The sequence below is a fragment of the Vombatus ursinus genome, unplaced genomic scaffold, assembly GCF_900497805.2.
Source record: "Vombatus ursinus unplaced genomic scaffold, bare-nosed wombat genome assembly UNPS02009062.1, whole genome shotgun sequence".
NCBI lineage: Eukaryota > Metazoa > Chordata > Mammalia > Diprotodontia > Vombatidae > Vombatus > Vombatus ursinus.
In genome coordinates, this window is record NW_020948840.1 from 1,595,466 (window position 1) to 1,603,529 (window position 8,064).

The 8,064-nt window shown below is 35.2% G+C and overlaps 1 pseudogene; it reads right to left on the minus strand.

Annotated features, from left to right (window-relative positions):
• Window positions 1-707: 707 nt before the first annotated feature.
• On the minus strand, window positions 708-1,789 carry LOC114034611 (annotated as a pseudogene).
• Between the last annotated feature and the right edge of the window lie 6,275 nt (window positions 1,790-8,064).

Consider the following 8,064-nt stretch of genomic DNA (forward strand, 5'->3'; position numbering starts at 1 on the left):
ATTCAAAATAAATAAGGGAGAAATAAAGGATATTAGAAAATTTTTGCACAACTAAATAAATGCCAATAAAACCAACAATTTAAATGAAATAAGTTAATAAACATGAGATATCTAGATTAATAGAACAAGAAACAGATAATTTAAACAACTCAATCTCAGATAATTGAACAAGCCATAGATGAACTCCCAAAGAGAAAAAAAAAACTCAAGACCAGATAGACTCATAAGAAAATTCTATCAAACATTCAAAAAATAATTAATTCTGATATCACACAAATTGTTTGCAAAAATAACAAAAGATAGGATCATAGTACATTCCTTCTATTATACAAATATGCTGTTTTGTTTTTACTATGCAAGAGAATTGAATCAAACAAATTTTATTCAATTCTTTGGGAAGAAGAAAACAAGTAAAATAACATAAAATTCCATTAAGAAATGTCCTTTAAAATTGATATCTCAAAGCATTTCAATATTTTATATATTGGAACTATTAAAAAAACAAACAAACCTTATCTAATGCAGCTCATTTAATTTACTGCAACAAATACATTGACCAGTGCATAATTTTCTGTGCTAGTAGTGTAAATAGGACTAATGAATTAGTACTTTACATGTTATATGCTTTTAATGAGATCATATCCAATATACATTATTATCCTCAACTTTACTTTTATGTTGCAATAATAACTTTCATGTTGTATAACTCAGTCAGGTTGATTGTGTAGTTTAGACGCCAACTTTTTAGAATCAGCCAATTTTATGACTGCTTTCGTGAAATCTTCCTTACAACAAAATAATGATCAGCATGAATTGTAAACATACCTGCTTCAGTATAAACATTACTCAGATCCGCTCCATTAAAGCCATCTAAGAGCTTCACAATTGTTTCATAATCTATTTCACCTTGCTTTGTTATAGAGCCAGCATGAATCTTCATTATGTCTCATGTTGCTTGTTCATTTGGTAAATCAATATGTATTTTTCTATCTGATCTTCCTAGATGGAACAAAGCAGAATCCAGTGTGTCTGGTCTGTTTGTAGCCATGATCATTTTTGCTCTGTGAAAAGGGTCAAATCCATTCATCTGATTCAGTAACTCCATTAGAGTTCTCTGAATTTCTCTACCAGCTGAAGTACACTTAGAAAACCAATGGCTACCAATAGCATCTATTTCATCCACAAAAATGATGCACAGCTAGTGATCCCTGGCACAATTGAACGTTTCTCTGATCAAATAGGCCCTTTCACCAACATACTTGTCTACAATAGAACTAGATATAACCTTTAAAAAATTGAAATCCAGCTGGCTAGCAACAGCTCTTGCCAAGAGTGTTTTTTTCTTGTTCCTGGTAGTCCACTTAGCAAACAACCTTTTGGAGTTATTGTTCCTACACACTGTAATAACTCAGGGTTTGTAAGGGATAATTCTCTCAGTTCTCTGATTTATCAGATAGCTCTCCAATCTCAGGATAAGAAACATGTTATAAATCAGTGGGTCTTTTTTTTTTTTGCACAAATATCTCATGAGACTAAGTGTAGTCATATTCAAAGCAATTCTTGTCCATGGCTTCAGATTACTTTTGTCAAGATGACACTATCTGGTGTTTTAACAATGAATTTTTCTTCTATTATTTGTTTCAGCAATTCACCCACAATCTTCCCAACATTTTGTAAGGCCTTCAGATCATTTTCAGATTTTTCATATGGCTTAAATAAGATCTTTCAATTGTTCTTGTAATGATTTGAGACATCCATTAGTCTTCTTATTGTAGTCCTCAAGAGACATCTCTCAGTTCACCATGCTGAGAAACACCTTTAAGCAGAGATGCTGGAAATGTCCAAGGCCATGTGGGCATGGGGAAGGAGGTGAGGAAGAGCACAAATAGTGTCTTGATACCTACATAAGAGAAAGTGATGTATTTAAATCAGGAATGTAAGGTTGGTTCAATGTTAAGAAAATTGTAAACATAACCATATTAAAAACAAGAACAATAAAAACCATGTTATTATGTTAAAAGTCATGGATAAAAAGCTTTTGACAAAACACAATACCCATTTTTGTTTTTAAAAAATCCTCGAAAACATAAGAATAAATGAACCTTTCCTTAATATGGTAAATAGCGTATATCTAAAATCAGGAGCCAGCATTATAGGTAGTAGTGATAAACTAGAATACTTTCCAATAAGATCATAGATGAAGCAAGGATGTCCATTGTCTCCACTTCTATCTGGCTCAGTATTAGAAATACTAGCTATAACAATAAGGCAAGAAAAAGAAATTGAAAGAGTAAGCATAGGCAAAGAAGAATTTTTTTTTCTTTTTGCAGATGATATGATGGGTACTTAGAGAACCCTAGGGAGTCAACTAAAATTAATTGAAGCAATTAATAACTTCAAGAAAGTTGTAGGATATAAAATAAATCCACATAAATCATCAATATTTCTATATAATAACAATTAAATCCAACAAAAAGATATAGAAAGAAAAATTCCATTTAAAATATCTATAGAATGTAAAAAAAAATACTTTGGAGTCTACCTGTCAAGATACACACAAGGATTATATTAATACAACTTTAAAAAAAACTGTTTATAGAAATGAAGACCTAAATAATTGGAGAAATATTAATTGATCATGGGTAGCCCAAACCAATGTAAAATAATAACAATGTTATCTAAATTAATATATTTATTCAGTGCCATATTAATCAAATTATTAAAGGATTACTTTATCAAACTCAGAAAAATAGTAACAAAATTAATTTGTAGGAAAAAGGCAAGGATCTCTTTTTTTGTAGTTTTTAATTCATTTTAAAATGAAATACCAGATGAGAAAAGGGAGGAAAAAATATTTCCATGTACACAGCAGAACATGAGAGGATTCAATAGAAAACAATAAATTTCCATTTCAAGAAAACCTATTAATAAATAGTACACATTGTTTTCCAAGCTACCTGGCTTTTCTTTGCTCCCTTCTAAGTTTCCTTTTGTTCTCTGCTGTGTACTTTTTACTTTATTTCTCCCTCTCTTCCTCCCCCCCACTACTCTAGAAGGCTATAATTAAATGTGGATATATATGTATATATACATATGCATACATATACATATACACACATAGATTTCTATAAACATACATATATGTATATACATATACATACATATACATATATGTAAGATTGTACTATGCATATTTCTAGTTGTCATTTCATTCTCTGGAAGTAGATAACATTTTCCTTCATAGGTCCAAGTCTTCCCATATTTTTAAAAGTCAAGGACCTCAAGAGAAACAATGGGGAAAAGAGTGAGAAGGAAATGAGCCTAGCAATATCATATCTCAAGCTATACTACAAAACAGTAATAATGAAAACAATTTGGTATTTGTTAAAAAAAAATAGAGGTCAATCAGTGGAACAGATTAGCTATGCAACATAGAGAAGTAAATGAATCCAGGAACCTGGTATTTGACAAACCCAAAGCCCCAAGCTACTGGGGTAAGAACTCACTATTTGACAAAAACTACTAGGGATATGGGATAGCAGTCTGGAAGAAATTAGGTTTAGACCAGTATTTCACACCAAACACTAAGGCACGCTTCAAATCTATGAATAATGGAAGAGCTCAAGAACAAACAAGGGAATGAGGGGATCATGGAAGATAAAATAGACAGTTTTGATTACATAAAATTAAAAAGTCTTGCATAAACAAATCCAATACAGCCAAGATTAGAAGAGAAGCAGCTAATTGAAGTGGGGGGGGAATCTCAGAGTTAGAAGAATAAAAGTAACTCTCAAATTGAGAAATGATTGAAAGAGATGAACAAACATTTTTTGCACTTTCCAGATCAGACTATTAGAGAACATTATATCTGGAAGAGACCTTAGAATTTAGAACATAGAATATTAGGGTTTAAAAGGAACTTTGAGCTCAGAAAATTGAATTTCAGAGATGAAAGGGACATTCGATGCCATCAAGTACAATCCCCTCATCTTACAGAGGAAGAAAGTAAGATTAAAATTGAGGAAGGACCTTGCCAAAAAATCAAACCAAACTAGTCTATTTGCTTTTCATCATATATGACATTCAGTTTCCTGTCTCTGTTCTTTTATGAAGGCAGTTCTTCATGCCCGGAATGTACCATCTCCTGTCCTTTGCCTCACAGAATCCCTTGTTTCCTTCAAAGCTCAGCTCAGGCACCATCTCTTTCATGCAGCCTTACTTGATCTCCCCAGCTCAGTTGCTGGCATCCCCTTAATTACTCGTATTTATGTATTTTCCCTCAAAAATTAGCCTGTATTTAACTACTTTGTATATATTTTTATTTGTTAAATGTATACCATGTATTTTATAGGTTCTTATTGTTCCCCTTCCTCATTAGGATATAAATCCATTTTAAGCAAGGATTTCTTCATTCTTTGTACTTGTGTCTAAGCTATAATAATACTTAATAAATACTTCTTAATTGATCGATTGACTGATGTTTATTTTATAGCTATCTGTATGTATACATGTTACTTCCCCTGATAGAATTAAACCTTTCAAGAGACTATTTCCATTTTTGTCTTTGTACCTCCATCATATAACACAGGGCTTGGCATGTAGTAGCAGGCTAAATAAATACTTAATTGACTGACAGAAGCCACAAGAATAACACAGTGTCTTATACATAAATTCATTTAATAGAACTTAATTTAGGATATCTACAATTGATCAGAACTAGAAAGTACATTCAAGGTGTCCCCTTCACCTGACGATTCTTCCTAATGCTTTTTTAAAACAAGATTATTTGGGGATGGTGAGATGTTGAATTGGACAAGAAGGATCCTCCCCAGGGAGAATGCTTGGTTCCTGGAAGCATCCTCTAAATTAGTGAGAAGAAAAGGTGTAAAAATGGATGTTTATCCATTTGGGAATAACTAAATTATGGTCCAGAAATGTAATGCAATATTGCTGTTCTGTTAGAAAAGATAAACATGATGAATACAGAGAAGTCCTGGAAGACTTGCACAGAGTGAACAATGTAAACAGAACCAGGAAAACAACATACACAGTGACTATATCAGGGTAAATGGAAAGAACAGCAATGACAGAATAGCAGAAAATGAATGTTGCAAAATTATAAAGAATAAGTTTGGTCCCAAAGAAAAGATAGGATAATGCACTCCAGCAAAAGAACAAATATTGCTGATGACATCAGGGTTTCCCCCCAGTACACTGATAGATTTTACTGACTTTTTTTCTTCTCTTATCTCATTTTTTTCTCTTAAAAAAATTACTTGTTATAAGAGATGACTCCCTGAGAGGGAGAAAGGATACAGGGAGAAATCAGGGCAATGTAAAAATGAAAGATATCAGTAAAAAAAAAAAAATCTATTAAAGAGAAATAAAGAGTGTGCAAAGAATTTCATAGACTCTTCTAAAATTATAAGCGTTTCTCATAATTCTTGCAATCATCAAGCTGGGGGGTGGGGGTGGGGGGGTGGGATGAGGTAGTGAGGGAGGTAGGGAAGGCAGAGAAGGTTCAGAGAAGGAGGGCATTATTTTATAAAACTAGAGAGCTGGTTTCAGGCTCAAGTACAAAGCAACATTGTGCTCTGTGATGGGGCACTAATGGATTCTCCAAGTGAGGCTAAAAACAGGATTGTGTCTTAAAAATACTTTGCATCTAATTAAAGCCTAACCCAGCTCCATTAAGGGCACACACAGCTACTCAGGTTTGAGTCGAGAGCCACACCCTACCTGGAGACTCTCCATTATCCCAGAACTCCCACTGGTGGTGGTGCTAACATTGGAGGACCCCAGATCTGGGATAGATCCCTAGTGACCATACAGTCTACCCACCCCCACCTCCAGAAAGGGCTGTATCTGTTAGTACAACATGACATTCACTGTCTCCTGCTCTGAGACAGAGCTGCAGGGAGGAAAATATTTGTCATTTTTGCTATTTGTCTGTTCAATAAAAACAACCTTTTCTATTTCTATAGCACTTTTTCATTTACAAAGAACATATCTCACTGAAATAAGATATATTCTCATTTCAGAGGATTACAAATATAGAGCTGGACAGGACTGTGGAGGTCTCCTAGTCCCATTCCTTTATTTTACAGCCCAAAAATCTGAGGTCCAGAAAGGGTATAATTTACCCATAGTTACATGGGTAACAACTTGCAGTCAGTCAATAAACATTTATTAAACATCTACTATAGGAAACTAGATAGCATTGTGGATAGAGTGCCAGGACTGAAGTCAGGTAGACTACCTCCTGCGTTCAAATCCAGCCTTACTTACTAGCTGTGTGATCCTGGGCAAGTCACTAAACCCAGTTTGCCTCAGTTTCATCATCTGTAAAATGATCTGGAAAAGGAAATGGCAAACCATTCCAGTGTCTTTGCCAAGAAAACCCCAAATGGGGTCATGAAGAGTCAGACACTACTGAAATGACTGAACAATAAGAAGCCCATCTGAGAGCTAAAGATACAAAGAAACACAAAAGACAATCTCTGTCGTCAGGGTGGACAGAGAAAGACAACATATAAAAAGAAGCTGAAAAGGGAGTCTGGGGGTGGGTGGACAGGGAGGGTATTCGGAATCTCAGGGTATGATGAAGTGCTGAAGCCAGATGGTACGTGACGAGGTGTCTGCCCTGGGCTCCTTCCTTAAATAGAAGACCTGGGAGGAGCCCTCCGATGTCCACCCTCCACCCTCTCCAATCAGAAGGAGGGAGGGGCCCATGGGGCCAAGAGTGCTGAAAACGTGTGAGTTTCAGAGTTGATATGATCTTACAGAAAGATGAGTTTTTGGAGACATTGATGAAGAGCAGGGATTCATACCCAAGGTCTCTCCCTGACTCTTGAGCCACAGAGAATTAGAAGTGTCTTGGCCACTTCTAGTGAATTTCAGAGCTAAGTCTCAAGCCCAAGTTTGATGACAAGATGAAATATTGCTTAGTTCCATGCTGTTTCTTGTAGCATATGCTCAGCACTGTGGGGGACACAGAGAAGTAACAGACATGTGACCTCTGCCTTCAAGGAGCATATCATTTACTAGTGGAGCAGAACTAAAATGCATGAAGCCCGTCAGAGAACAAATACTAGCCTCTTAAGACAAGGAATACAAATGTAATAGGAGCCCTAAGAAGGGATAGTTGCTGTGGTGTATAATCAATTAATCAATCATTAACAAGCATTTATTAAGCACTGTGCCAGGCACTGTTCTAAGGGCTAGAAAAGCAAAGACAAAAATGAAATAGTTCCTGCCCTCAACAAGTTGACATTTTATTAGGGGAAACAATAAGTATATAAATAGCTATATGCAAATATATGTGTGGTATGTAGAACAAAGCACTAGAGCTAAATGGTATATTGGATAGATTGCTAGACTTTGAGGCCAGAAGACCTCAGTTCAAATTCAGCTTCAGATACTTCCTAGCTGAGTGATCTTATTCAAATTGCTTAATCCCTGCTTGCCTCACTTTCCCTATCCGTAAAATGGGAGTAATAATAATAATAATACTTACATCCCAGGATTGTTGAGAGGATAAAGTGAGATTATATGTTAAAAATACTTTACAAGTCTTAAAACCCTATGTAAATGTTACCTATTATAATTATTAAGCATGCTGACCCTAGACTTTAGAGACATTAGGGTTCTAATCCCAGTTAACATTTGCTGTTCAGTTTTAGGCAATTCTAATTTTACCTCTGAGCCTCAGTTGTCTCATCTGCAAAAGGGGGAAAATCATATTTGCACAGCCCTCCTCACAAGATTATTGTGGAGGAAATGATTTATGAACTTCAAAGAGGAATATGTGAACATATTCTTTTACCTCTGTGTTATCATTGTGGGGTTGGTGTATTCAGAGGTTTTGTGGAAGAGGTAGCAGTTGAACAGAGCCTTGAAGGAATGATATGAGGAAGATTGAAGTTGTTCATAGTCTAGGTTACATCTTGCACAAAAGTGAGAATGAGCAAGGCTTGTGGGTAGAGATAAGACAAATCGGAACAGAGCAGAGGTTGTGCGGTAAGATATTGAAGGATACAAGAAAGGGCATTGGACTGGGAATCA